This window comes from Manacus candei, unplaced genomic scaffold (genome assembly GCF_025592945.1).
Source record: "Manacus candei isolate 608988 ecotype Guabito, Panama unplaced genomic scaffold, ASM2559294v1 h1tg000028l, whole genome shotgun sequence".
NCBI lineage: Eukaryota > Metazoa > Chordata > Aves > Passeriformes > Pipridae > Manacus > Manacus candei.
In genome coordinates, this window is record NW_026138076.1 from 39,589,335 (window position 1) to 39,603,684 (window position 14,350).

The 14,350-nt window shown below is 42.7% G+C and overlaps 1 protein-coding gene and 1 long non-coding RNA gene across 17 annotated transcripts in view; one reads left to right on the forward strand and one right to left on the reverse strand.

Annotated features, from left to right (window-relative positions):
* ADGRL3 (adhesion G protein-coupled receptor L3) overlaps positions 1-14,350 on the reverse strand; it is a 515,791-nt gene that overhangs the window by 437,511 nt on the left and 63,930 nt on the right. The window lies entirely within an intron of this gene.
* Positions 1,725-10,394, forward strand: LOC127472485 (uncharacterized). Of its 2 annotated transcripts, XR_007905022.1 has the most exons (4): positions 1,725-3,498; positions 5,920-6,118; positions 7,591-7,670; positions 9,294-10,394. It is a non-coding gene; the product is annotated as an uncharacterized LOC127472485 (long non-coding RNA). The 2 variants fall into 2 exon arrangements; XR_007905021.1 differs by having other exon boundaries at positions 7,591-10,394.

The following is a 14,350-nucleotide window of genomic DNA, read 5'->3' on the forward strand; positions in this document are numbered from 1 at the left end:
CAAACCATATTTCTCTTGGATTTAATTCATGCTGAAGTTCAAGTGAACATTTAGGCAGCATTTATCATCTTCAGAGCACTGTGCAAATGCAAGCTAATGCATGATTTGTGGTCCTGCTCAGCACATCTGTGGTTCTCTAATTTCCGAGTATCTACATGGTTCAGCCTGACTTGAGCCCTGCACTCTGGTAAGCCAAGAGCCACCCACCACCCAAGCACTGGCAAGCTGCAAATATTTCAGATCAATGGCAGCTCTGGACACTATGCAGTAAAACCCCAGTGTGGTTCATCTCTGTGTTTCACAGCAGTTCCTACTTCAGAGTCAATTCTAAGATTTAGTAAACACAGCTCATAAAACACTATTCCATCCATCTAAATAGCAAAGAAAAGCAAGGGTAAAAAAGGCAAATAAATAAACGTCTTACAGATACGATCTTCTGGAGCATTTTTGCATCTCCTCTTTTTTCCCAAATAACAGAGGATTTATGCTTATCCTCAAAGATGCTTACAAGTCAGCTTTCTCTTTTAATCACAGCACTTCGGACAGTAAATAATTTTAATTGTCTTGTACGTTGCTGACTACACCAACAGGAATATACCAAGGGATATGGCCCAGAAAGGAGCTGGTACATCTTAAATGATCAGCAATGAATAAAACAGAGGCTACATTAAAAAAAAAATAGAGAGAGAAAGAATTTAGTACCACTGCAACATAAGAAACATAGTTTCTGACATCTGGGCAAATATTTGTCTTTCCTATGTATGTAGCATATAAACCTATGTCCAACTGGGTACCCAAACCAGTGAGTTAAGATAGGAGGTTGGATCACAGAATCAACCTCTTATGACCCTAGAAAAAGACAACTGTATTCTCGCATGAACTCTGACAAGCCAAAGGAGACTTCTGCTTTTCCGAAAACTGTAATGCTGTTGGTGTTTCCTATGGGACTTGAATCAGGGACTGGTGTGGAGGGCAGGCAGGGCACATGCTCCTGTTCTAAGAAAAGGGGCAAAAGAAAAAATAATCAAAGGGTCAGAGAAACCATTTGATAGTCTTTTACTGCAATTAGAGTCATACTGCTCTGAAGTTGTCTCTGGGATTTTTGTTTAGCAGGTTACTTTAACAGTGGAAAAGTCTGAAAGTGCTGCAAGGCTTCCAGATCTTTGAGGGCAACCAAGAGGTCTGGCATTTCTGGTAGCAGGCAGGAAGCCTTCTGAGTAACACTGTGTTCATTAAAGTCATCACAGCAGGATTTCACATGCTTCCTGCAAATATCAACCCTCAGCAAGGAGTAGTAGCATGGACAGCTTTCCAGGAACTCCAAATGTCAAACTGGCCATTGTGAGGTACAAAGGACTAACAGCTGCTAGGTGCGCTTCGTGCTCCTTCCTTCTGGCTAACACAATGGTTTAATCTTCATATTTTCTAGGGAACAGAAGCTGAAGGTAGGCAACTCGGCTGAATGCTCAAAAGGGAATACAAAACTCTCAGAATTTATTTGCAGATATTATATAGCAAAGCTCCTTTTTCTCCTATTTCCTCTCCAGACCTGCACCATACCTGTGCAGTCTCACCTGGCAAGATTGCTTAGGACCCTCTGAAGTCAAGAATAGAGGTCCTCACATGAAAGCAAAGTCTATGATGGGGATCTGTATCTATCAGTCAGCACCTTTCCTGCTGTCAAAGTAAAGAAAACCCAGAAACCCAAGCACTGGGGAGAAAAATGCCATCTCTCACCTCTACAAGGAATGGTGAATAACACTTTGCTTCACAAGGACATGATGGTAGGATGCCTGCAAGGTGAGGCACAAGTATAGCCAAAGTCGTCTTCTACTAAAGGTTTAAAACACAACACCTACCTGCAAATTAAGCTGATAAAACATTCCTTAAGAGAGGACAATAATGTCCTTTTGCACCCCTGTGCCACAGGAGAGGCTGGCAGAGATAGGATGCTTGGTAGTGGGTGCTATGGCCACAACAAGTCACCTTCCAGCCGGGGCCATCAGCCCTCCAAGATACCTTTTAGACTCCTAGACTGAAGAAGAGAGGGTTTTTAGAGGGTTTTCTTTTGGTTAGTATTTCTCAAGCTGAGGCACCCACTTGTTTGTTCTTTAGTCCACAAGTTGCTCCTCACTTCTCATTACCAGACTGTGGAGGAAGGACTAAGAGTGCACCGACGATTTCCACAGCACCATTAACTTCCTAGGACGTTGCATCTCCTTGAAAAGAAGCAGCTGGCATACGGCACAGAATAATGGAAAGTGAGGCACCCGTAGCAGGTACGTACAGGCAGCAGCAGGGATTGCTGGCCCCACTCTGGCACTTTCAATACAAGGACAACTAGCTTCAGCTTATCATCTGTTTCCCTTGCTTAAGGGCAAAAATATGCTACACTGCATGATGAGGCCAAGGAGGAGGCTTTGATAGCTACATTATGCCTAAGCCTGGAAATGAGACAACACGGGGAACACATATATAAGAGGGACGACTGAGCGCTTTAGGAGCTCTTCCCGTTTTCAATTACTCCACAATGCAAACATCTTCATAAATACCAGTAAGGCAGAAAAGAGAGAAAGCAATGGGACCCCAAACCAGAGGCTTGTTTCCAAAGTCCACATGAACTTTTTATACCTTTTAGCCACTTCATTTCCCAGGGAGGAAGAAATTCCTGGCATGGAGTGGCAGCAGCACTGTGCTGCTGGAGTGGGGGAGACTGGACCTGCATAATTTCTGCGCTCTACTGGGAGGCAGTAACACAGCCCCGGCAAGCGGTGTGGAGCCAGTTTGCATCTGGAATGAAACACACCTTCCTCCCCCAAGAGAGTCACCGTGGCAGGGTCAGCAGGCACTGCTCGGCCAGGCTTCCCTTCCTGTGCTGTGACTGGAAGTCAGCCAGAGACAGCTTAAGACTTTGGAGAAATGAAGAACCCCAAGTGCCAGTTAATTTTTTTACACAGGTAAATAAGAGCAAAGTGCCTAGAGGTGATGCTTGGCCACTGGAGTGTGTGGAGTCATGGCACAGGGCCGCTCCACTTACTCCAGCCAGGGAGTCCCTGCAGAAGGTTGGATGCTATTTTTGAATCCTGCAGGCAGCATCTCCTGCAGGCTGACAGCCGAATTCCTGAGGCAGGGAGCCTCACGAGGGACTCCACTGCAGGAAAATGAACTCAGCTGTGCAAGGAAAAAGCATATTCAGCAGAATACAGCAGGGTTGGGAGGCACAGAGAGCCAGGCAGGCAGAGCTGGCAGCACCCAGCGAGATGACAGCAGGAAAGTGCTGGGAGGCACTGGGCACTCAGCAATACTTCACAGAGTCACAGAATCTCCTGAGTTGGAAGGGATCCACAACGATCATCGACGTCCAACTCCTGGCCCTGCACAAGACCACCCCAAGACCATGACAGGACCACTTCACTGGAGACCCACCAATTTCTCTGCTCCAGCCTTTGGAAACGGGAACCGATTCATGTCTCTGGCTTTCCCAAATTGGATGCTCCCGTAAGAATGATGCTATTTCTCAAGCTGCCAGATGCCTTTTCTCCTTCCCCCTGAAAGGCCCTCTGCATTGCTCCCTTCTGCTCAGTGCACACATTTCCAAGAGCTTCCTGTGAAGGCCTGAATTGTCTTGAGACAGAAGATGTTTACAGCATTCATGCCTTCCCAGTCACCAACAGCATCCTATTCTGGTATGGGTCCCTTCATCAAACAGGAGTGAATCTGAAAGCTCAAGTGGGAGTTGAACTTCCAGAAAGATAAAGAAAAGTTGAAGCAAGAACCGAGGATTTCCACTGCAAAAGTTTAGTGCACATAAAACCACAACTGAAGTCAGAGGAGCTTGGGCTTCAAATAAACAGAGCACAACACACACTCACTATGCAGGGAAAGTCTGACCCCAAACCAGCAGCCAGCGGGTAGAGTTCTCCAACCTAGAGTTCTCCAACCTTGACTTCTCCACCTGCAGAGTCACCCAAGTAAACAGATAGAGGGATAGACATTTTTCAAGAGTCAGAGAAAATAAATTTGTCACTTCTTCTGGAGCACAGCAATACATCTGCAACAAACAGCACAAAGGAGTTAAAATTAAGTTAATAATTATGTCTTCAGCATTTCAGTGCTTTGCAGGTAATAAAATATGAGGCCAACAGATGAGGGAATACAAAATACTGTGAAGTTGCTCACTGAACATTCATTGTCCCTCCTTACACCAGTCAGACCGGGTTCAGGATCTGAGGTTATATGGCAGTGCAGAAGTATTAAGGGACAGGGCTAAGGTGCCCAAATCTCCCTGAGTCCAGCATTTTTGAATGTTCTTCAGCACTTAGCTTTCAGGAAGCATTTCAGAAAGGATTTACCCTCTACTACCCAAGCCGGTTAACCTCACCGAGAGGGAATGGTTTCAGAGGAGGGGAGACCTGGTGCCTCCTTTCTGCAGACAGGTGTTTGGGACAGGTGGGAATCCCCTTCGGTCCTCTCCTTGCATGTTACATGAAGACACAGTGTAGCATTTAACCCCTTATGCTATTTGGAAATACTGCAACCAAAATTGAAGCGCAGTACTGATGTACAACCCAAAACCCTAATGTCTTTAAACCAGTATCTTCCACAAAGGATGGAAGCTACAGGTGACCCATCCCATGAAAAACAGAAAGCAAACATGAAATTTCCCTCCTTCCCAGGTCAGGTCCCTCCCCCCCGCCCAGATCTGGGCCCTGGGTGCCCACTCCTGCACCATCATGAGCACTAGCAAGGGCATGTGGTGTGCCTCAAAGTGAGTTTGCAAAATGCAGCTACTGGCGGAGCCGGTACATCACCTTACAAAGTTCAAACACTGCCACAGAGGTGTCTGCTCATTTTTTTTCTCTTGTTAAGTTGCCAAGGAAAGTGCAGTGAAAGTTATCTACATGATATCATTGCGAGCTAAGGACCTTGTTGTAAGTAATTTACTTAAATTTCTACTGGATATATATACACACATTCACACACACACACGTATGCATATACATATAAGCATACATATACATACAGAACAACTGACATGCAATGTGCCTACAACTAGGAAACATAATGCTTGCTTTAAAAAGAGGCATGGTTGACTTGAGAGGTATCATCCTACAAGATTAAATCATAAAAAGTTTTGGATATTCTACTGCTAACTCTGCAACTTGACCCTGAGACTTTCATAATCCTGACAAAATGGTTTAGGGGTTTTTCTTTGCTTTAGAGGACAAAAGGGAGAGGCAAAACACAAAGCCACAAACAGCAAATCTCTGAAGCAGAGAGGAAACAGAAAGCAAGCAATGTAAAAACAGATTCAAGCCTTCCACTCCATATTTAGCTGGTATTTACAACAACAGCTAGTTGGGGGAAAAAATAATAATTAGGCAATCAGGTCAATTTTAGGATAAAGAGTGGCCCTTTTACTACACGCAAATCATCCTTCCACCAGACATTTAACCTGTCTTTGAGGGCTGCCGAGAGCTGACTAGAGAGAAACACAGCATTTCACCATTCACTGCAAATTATGCTTGTTTGCTTGTTTACTGGATTATTTTCAAGGGCTGCAATAAAGGCATAGAGTGCCTAAAGGTTTACACTGGATTTCCTTGCCATCTTGCTACATTTAAGGCCAGAGCAAAACGAAGGGGTTTTTTTCCTTCTTTTTTGTGTTTGCTACAACTCCACTCCAACAATCTGACAGCATGTTGTATTGCCTTGGGCAAGGATACACTTCAGTAGGTTAGGAGAAATAAACTGCACAGTAACATCTTACAACCATCTAAGTCAGTTTTCATATTCAGATCTAAATAAATAGAAGTTACAGTAAGAACTGAGATCAGCACAATGATGCTCATCTGCTACAGCAGGAGATCCCAACCAACTTTCCACCAAGTGGAAAGTTCTCTGCCTTTCTTCCTACAGGATTTCCAACAGACCTGGAGGAAGTCCACCTATCTCACATCCTTGTCCAAGAAAGGAGACACTACAAAACAAGCAGCACCCTGCTAAAGAAGCCTCCTGGATGCAGACGGTGGCATGCACTGCCACAAAGGAGCAGCAGCATTGCTGAAGATGGTACAACATGGTACACACACAGTTCTTCACGTCCCAGGAATAACAAGTGAGCCAAGGTGATGGGCATCAGCAAGGAGGCACCAACAATGTTGCTTTTTGGTGTGGAGCTACACCCAATGCCTTTGCCTGTCACAGCACACGCTGCAAACCAAACACACATACAGCATCCTGGCTGTATTTTGCTGTGCTTACAAAACCCTCCCTGCTCCTGTCCTTTGAAGGCTACAATTGCATCCGGCAGCCAAAAAATGAAGTGACATTAGGATCAGTAAATCTGAGCCTCCACAATTCTGACATGGATATCAGAGCAAGATTCAAAACATTAAAATCACTGCTGAAGGATAATTTGACCTGCATAACCATACATTTTCTCACACATATATAATCATTTCCACAGGGGAGGGTGAAAAAAAGAAGAATGCAAGCATGAATTGGAATAATTTTAAAAATTCATGTGACTTTTTGTTACTGGAATTGCCTTGTTCATTAGTGACAAAGATTTTGTTGATTCTAGGAGAAGGTGGAATAGGAACATTATTTAAAAAATTAAGGAAGGTGTGTGTTAAAGCACCATTCAGAGTATGAAACAAAGACTTTAAGTAAGCTCACAGGATCTTATGGTTGCATCTGTACTTCACAGGCCTACAATGTGGATTTTCGAATTTTTCTAAGAAGTTAAAGAAAAATCAGTTGTGATTCAAAATAGGAAGTGGGGGGAGACATCAAATTTGTTTGATGTTTGGAGAAGATCATGTGTTTACTACCCTGCTTTCCACCCACAACAAGCACACGTTTTAGCAGCGAACAGTTGGAGAAGCAGAAGTTGCCAGTGAAAGTCAAACATTGACATGCAGAAGGCATCTTATTTTCTTTTTTTCTTTTATGTTAATTCAGAAAAGAAAAGCTCCACCTTTTAGACCCTGGGATTAAATAGACAGCACTGAGCCCCTTGTTATCAGATAAGCTGCTACCCAGGGAAACCACAAAAAGATAAAGCTAAAATTTTTGGCTTTCTCTCAGAAAGAGACCATGACCCTTCCCCCTGTCCTGAGTGAAAGGTCCCTGATGCCCTGGCCAATACTCAGCCATGGCATGCTCTTGCCTCACCACCAAAGTCACAAAGAGAAAAGCTGAAGAAGTTGCCAAAGTGCCAGTGGGCAGCACGCTGCCTCCACAATACATGGCAGCACCTTCGGCCACCGAAAACACGTACATCCTTTCTATTGCCAACTTACCACAGAGCAAATGTCTATTTTAGCTATTCCATCAGATGATGAAGCTCTGTTTAATTAATTTCCAATCCTTTTAAAATTATACATCCCTGAGTGCCCTGTTGGTCATGGCAAATGGCAATTTTAAAGAAAGCAATTCTGAGAACCAGCTGAATTTGCTTTTAAAAATGGTTATTTAAGAGCTACTCTGCCTAATATGTTTCTACAACCATTCCCCAGCAAGTCTAATTTCAGATTTTCAAGCAAACTTTTTAACATTTTGTTCCAGTATATCTCTTCAAGCCAGGCTGTGACAAAGTTAGTGGAAGTTTGAACAATGGTTCTTGACAGTGGAATAACACCTTAAACTTCTCAAGGGCATGCCAGGTCAGTGTTCTTTCAGACTTTTTGCTACTCTGTTAAATTTTTAATATAGCTTCAGCAAATAATGAATTTACAGACTGGGACTGTTCCCAAATCAAGGTACCTGCAACTGAAAACGAAGCAAAAATGCACAATGCCCATCGGTGGCATTAAGCTACATATCACCCATCAATCATTACACAGACTAACAGTCATGGGAGACCATTTCGAAGCCAACATGGTAACTTTATAGGCAGAAAAAGGGTCAGGATGGCAATGGTAATATAGTGGGAGGAAAGCAGCATGCAAGCTATAATTCATTATTTTACTACTACCATAGTACCCAAAAATCCCAGTGGAGTCCTAAGCTCCAGCCCGCTAAGTACTGCACACACATACAGTAAAGCCCCTTCTGCCCTGAACAATATATATCCAATACTTCTGAGGACAAAGACCATGAAAGAGGCAGTGGCGCTGTCCCTGCGGTGCAGATGGCCAACCAGGGCAGGAGGAGGTTACGCACCTCGTGCAAGGTCAGATGAAAAATCAATGGCAGGCGAACACAGGTCATCTGAATTGCAGTCTGGAGTCCACTGCAAGGCCGGCCCTCCCCACTCTGATGTATGGGCCAGCGCTGCTACAGACCGTGCTTAGGTACTTCGTGCATCTTCCTGGAATACCACTTTTTGCTACCACAAGTTGTTAATTCAGGAAGGAAAACAACAGCGTCCTTCTGAATGCCCTGCAAAAACCCAATTGTTTCAGAGTTGTACTCTGTCTGAGCCTCTCTCAGGGTTTTAGGACCCAACTGATACATGAGGTAGTTAGACACCAAGTGCGGAGAATACGTGCCCCTTGAGGAACGCAAAACCTTCTGATAACCTCCCTAATCAATACCTCTCCAGTTACAAAAGTTCATGCAACATACAGGACCCCCTCATTTTTAGCAAAATTACATAAACGCAGGAAGGGCACTGTTTGCAGAGAAAACTGTGGCACAAGCCATTAAAACCAGTGATCCACAACAGAAGGAAAAAGAAACTCAGCATTGCAGTTCTCCCTGGAAAAGCTCATCCTGGTTCAGTAGGATGGCTTACTAGGGGAGGACCAGAATTAAACCCAGCAGCATTACCCTTGGCCCCCAAATGCAAGACCACTGTATGTTCTCTACTCCCATTAACTTCACAACTATTACTATCCCACTCCCCTCTGAAAAAGTAGAAGTCCCTATATTTTAGGGATTTGAAAATCAACACAAAATCAGTTAAGTTAAAGCCTTCCCTATTGCAAACGCACTTTGCTATAAATGGTAAGATTTGAGTGGCACCTCTGTAGCAGTTCCCTGCACTAACTGTAGATCAATTGAGTGCTTTATACACTTTGGTGAGAGGATTTTTCAGAGCTAGACAACCCTCGTTTCTTAGGATCATCACAGCAAATAGAATACATCTCATCATTTTCCTTTTCTGTCAATCAAAGCTATTTATCACAGAGGCTAAGAGTTGACCCATTAATGGGATAAGGATTCCTAATCTATCAAGAATATATGCCAACAACTAATCATTAGATCCTCTGTAAGCCTATACATTATTTACTTTTGACATAACACATTGTACTGATTTTTCTTTTACTCAAAATCATTCCTAGACTCACAGTGCTAGCGGATGAAGATGGCTACAGAGGGAAAATTGTTATAACACCAGAAGAACCACAGAGCCTGTATCAGTTCCTCAGACAAGATAAATCAACACAGCCACTGACCTGATTTCAGTGGCACTAAGCTAATTTGCATCAGCTGAGCAGCGGACCCATTATCAGTAGATTTGGAAATGACCAAGCAGATGCAAAAAACTCATTTGGCACTGAAAGAATGGCAGTAAGAGGCTCTTATGAAGGTGTCTTTCTGAGGGTTTGATTTTTATGGCCACACTAGTGAGTACCTAGCTTCCACATGGTGTGTGGATCAAGTGCTTGTGGATACTACAGCACAGGGCTCTTCCAAAGCAAGAGTAGAAAGGGTTTGTCACACAGAAGATTTTCAAGCACATCCCAAAGGAACAAGCTGGCTGTGAGAAGGACAGAAAGCGGTTAAAGCGATGATATACTCCTCCCTTTTCACTCAGGTTACCCATTCTCCACCCTGACACCCATCCTTCAGAGTTTCATCTCAGAAAGGAGCTTGGTCATCCAGACTTATTTGTTTTTATAGTTCTGGAGAAGAGACGATAATCCAGACTCGAGACTCAAGTAAGAAGATAACTTCCATATTTAAACAGCTACACATATTTTCAGCCTATTTCAGGAGCACAGGGAAGATAACACGAAGCTCCACTTTCCAGGCTTACCATGCTAAGAGGATAAAAAGAGAACTCTTGTTAATACTTGTGCCTAGACAGTAGAGCATTATGGCTTGGATTCACAAAGGGATTTAGAACTCTAAGTCCCACTGAAATCAGGAAATGAATGGGACTTAGGGTCCTAAGGGCCTTTGAGAGTCCCAGTGCCTCCTCCTTTTGAAGGCAATGGGAACAATGCCATGGCATTAAACAAGGGCAGTGCCTGCCCTTAAAACTTTAACTCTATTAAAAGACTAGAGGTTATCTGGTGACAAACAGGCACAACACCCTTGGTGAAGAGACTTTGGCCTGAATGGCTTTAAAGCTTCCACTGCACTCCATCAAATGGAGCTGAAGCAAAGTCCATACACGTCAATGAGAGCTTTGCAGTGAGATTAAGATTTCAGTCCAGGTCCTTGAGTCAGAGGCAGATGAGTTGCCACCGGGAAGACAAAATGTTCCATCAGCAAGCCTCGACCACGCACTGTTACTGCACAAAGCTCTTCGGGTAGGTAGGCAACTGCACGGTGGTGTAGTTTTACCAATGAGCCCCCTTTTGGTTTCCAATGATTAAAGCTTGTCATCCCCTGATCCACACTAACTTTAACAATTCTCTGTGAAGTAAATACAGTCATGATACTTGCACTTCATTTGTTATTGGTATTTTAAATACAGTTGTAATAAAGATCAGTGACATGTGCTCCTGTAGAATGGAACAGGGTCTCCCAATACAGGTGGTATCAACATAACTGAAATTTTATACACTGGTAAGGCAAGAAAAAAAAATATGACCCACCTTCTGTATCTTCTGTACTCCTGAGCACAGATTAAGAGAAATAAAGGGCATTACCTAAGCAAGTGTCAAGTGTATAAATATTATTATCTGCTAATAAGCCCTTCATTGTGCTGGTGTAATATGTATGTCCCTTTTGCTTATACAGCTCCAGAAAGCTTCATAATGTAAGACAAGGGTATCCCAACAGATGACCTAACGGCAACTGCATTTGCATGGCAAATCCCTCTCTAACCAGGCTCTTGAAGGCTTCAGTTTCTCTTCCCTGTTCCAGTAGAGTATTGAGGCTGATACACAAGCTGACAAGTGCTCAGCCTCATCTATGGCACTCTTCTGTTCTACTTTGTTCACAGCACATAGCCAAGAAGACCATGAGGCTGTTTTACAAGCTGTAACAATTTTGACAAATGGTCTTTCCTTAAAAAGCATCCCTGAAATCTTCTAGTGCTGTAGACAATTTGACACAGGGTCAGAAGAGATTCATCAACACTGCAGCAATGCTATCTCAACCCCCAGAACATGTAGCTACAGCTGCCTCTGCTCTACCTAGACAGGAGGAGTGGAGGAAAAAAAGAAAGAGAGTTGGGTTTTTTGGTTTGTTTGTTTTTTGTTTTTTTTTTTAAGAAAATCAATAAACACCAGCACTTCATCTCTGCTCAATTTAGCCCTTTCTGGGAGCATAGATAATTCCTGATGGCAGTTGTCCAAAGTGTCCAAATCCAGACAGTCTGATAGCCCTTTCAGTAGGGTTAGTCCTGGCAGAGACAATAATCAGGCCTCCCACGACGAATTTCATTCAACGAGCAGTGCTGATTACGGGAGTGGTTCGAATCATCACACAGTATTGACCAGAGATCAATTTTCAGCTTGAGGTATTGTGGAAAACATATAGTACACAGCTAAGCTAAAGGCGGGGAGTAGGAATTCAATAGCCTACCCAACCATGTCAAATAAAAGCCTGAACAGATAGATGCTACAATTTCTACCCCCTGAAGCCCATGTTTTTAAAGGTATACTCTGCGATGAAAGGGAGCCCGAGGAACTATATTTCATCATTACATTTTGCTGCATCATTAAAATTACCATTTGGTTTCTCCACCCCAAATTTATTTCAATAGTCAATGTGTTTCGCATTAAAAGAAAACGGCAAGTTGCTCAAACAGCTCTTCCTTTGATCCCATCTTTCCTTAATTAAAATTCTCTGAGCCAGGTAATGACTGCCCTTCCTACTGCAGGTGCCTCATCTCCCAGCAGTACATTGTTTTTCACCTCTACCCATGCCAAGCATCAGAACTTTCAGCTCTGACCCCACACCACCACTATCTCTGTAAAAGGGGAACAGCTATGCTCCTTGAAGACCCCATACTGTCAAGCATTGCTGCAAACTTCTAGCCCTTCACACTTCCAAGAAAAAAAAAAATAAAACAACCTAGGTTTAAGGCAAGAAATACAGCACATCCTAAAAATAGTAAAAAAAAAAAATTTGCTTGAGAAGGGATTCCTTTCCCAGGTATGCTCACTGTCATGTATACTACAGGATCTCCAGTTCTTTAGAGGATTCAAAGAGGAACCAGGGCTTGATTCAGCTCTGTGGCAAAGAAGAGAAGGTCAAGGTCCATTAGGCCTCTATCAAATACCAGCTCCCAGGAAAAGAGCTTTCACTCAGGGAAAGCTGCACCATAAGTAATCTCCTTCGCTTCTCTGGCCCCTAATGCCTAGTTTTGCTCTTCAGCACACAAGAGGATGCTGGGATCCTGTGGAGGGAGGGAGTGGATGTGGAAAGATACATGGGGAGCCTTGCACAGATGCTCCCAAGTCTTCACCTTCTGGATGGGACAACTTGCTGCAGATAAAATGGCTGTGGAAACGCATGACTTGACAAGCCAGTTTGGGACCATGGGGCTTCTACCTGGAAAAAACATGCTTTACTTGCAGGGGGAGAAACTGAGAGTCAGGTACCCATGTAGACCTCAGTCTGTCTGCACTGAAAAGTTATGGTGACTACTTAGCTTGAGGTTTTTTTCATGTGAGCAAGGGTAGAGAGCTTAACCTTGTAGAAGAATTTTTTTACTTTTCTTGGCAGATTTTTTTTTCTCATCTATTATTTACAGAACCTATTTTATAATTTCCACAGGGCTCAAAGCCAGTAATACAACAACATCTTTTAAAAAGGAAGACAAACTTGAAAATGGTTAATATAAATACCACATCAAATCACAGGAAAAGTAAATTCAGCAACAATGAATGTTGTAAAGTCATTGAATAACACTGCAAGTTGTAGTGTAGCAAGGAGGAACAAATTTCCTAACATCAGCCTGCCCACCAAGAGATCCAGTCTATACCTGAGCCTAACACAGAAAATAATAAAACAAGAGAAACTCCCAGCTGGAGCAGGTGAAATCACAAATCAGTAGCTGTACTGAGTTGACTTCCCACATCCACAAACAAAAAGCAGGAGCTTATGCACGTGGAGCATATCAATGTTCTGCATAAGATCCTACTGTTTCTCTTCAGTCTCTCATTTAATGTTTTCTTCTTGTTTTCTTTAAGCTATTTAAGTCCTCTTACTTGCGCACTTTTTTTTCCGACTTTAACTGTTCTCAAGTCCTTTTTGTGTTCTCTCCAACCTTCTTCCTCTTAGTAAGCTAAACATAAAATCAAATCGAATTTGGCCATGAATGGGCAAAGAAATATAACTCTGTGGTCTAGGGAAAACTATATTAAATGATCCCATGCAAACCTAGCTATAAGACAGGAACGACCAACAGTATTTAAAAACAGGGAGATGTCAGAAGATGATTTTGTGTTGGTTTTTTTTTTTCCTTCTGCCTATTTTTCAATCTGTCAAAATGCAAATATAAGAAAAGGTAAAAATAGTGCTGAATGTTTGAAACAACAGAGTTAAGTCAGTTTTAAGAGCCTCAGCTTAGGGATCCCTCATCTACATAAGCTCTCAAACAGTGATGTGTGCTAACAGAGTAAAGTGCTAAAATGCATCTGAGCTGCAAACAGGGGATTGGTATCCTGCAGTGACACAAAATTACAGCTGGATGACAGGGCCTGCAAAGTTAAATTGTATTGCTTTAAAGGAGAATAAGATAAGAGTAATGCTAGGATATGCAGGCTACTCTACAGTAGAGTATAACGTGCACATACCAGGATCAGAGGTCTCTCTTATTATTCCACTATTGTAGTGGCCAAGGCATGCCAAATGAATTAAGCAACTTCATAGAAATTCAGCAGCAGAAATAATTTCAATTTAATAAAAACATCCATATATATATAAAAAGACATGGCCTGAAGCTTTACAAACCACAGAATTTCTATCAAGTATTTAAAATATTAAATGAGAAATTTACCTCCTAGTTTTACAAGTTGCCTTCTGCCCTCAAGAAGAACAAATGAGGTGTTCCTCCTTTTCTAAACTCAGCCAACCACATTTTTTCTGAAGATATTTCTGTGCTTTTATTTCCAGCTCCTCCACTCTGCAGAGCTTTGTGTTACGGTGTAGCACTTTTCCCAGGACTGCCCCCTTGTCTTGTAATGCACCAAATATTTGGATTTTTTTCTACTTC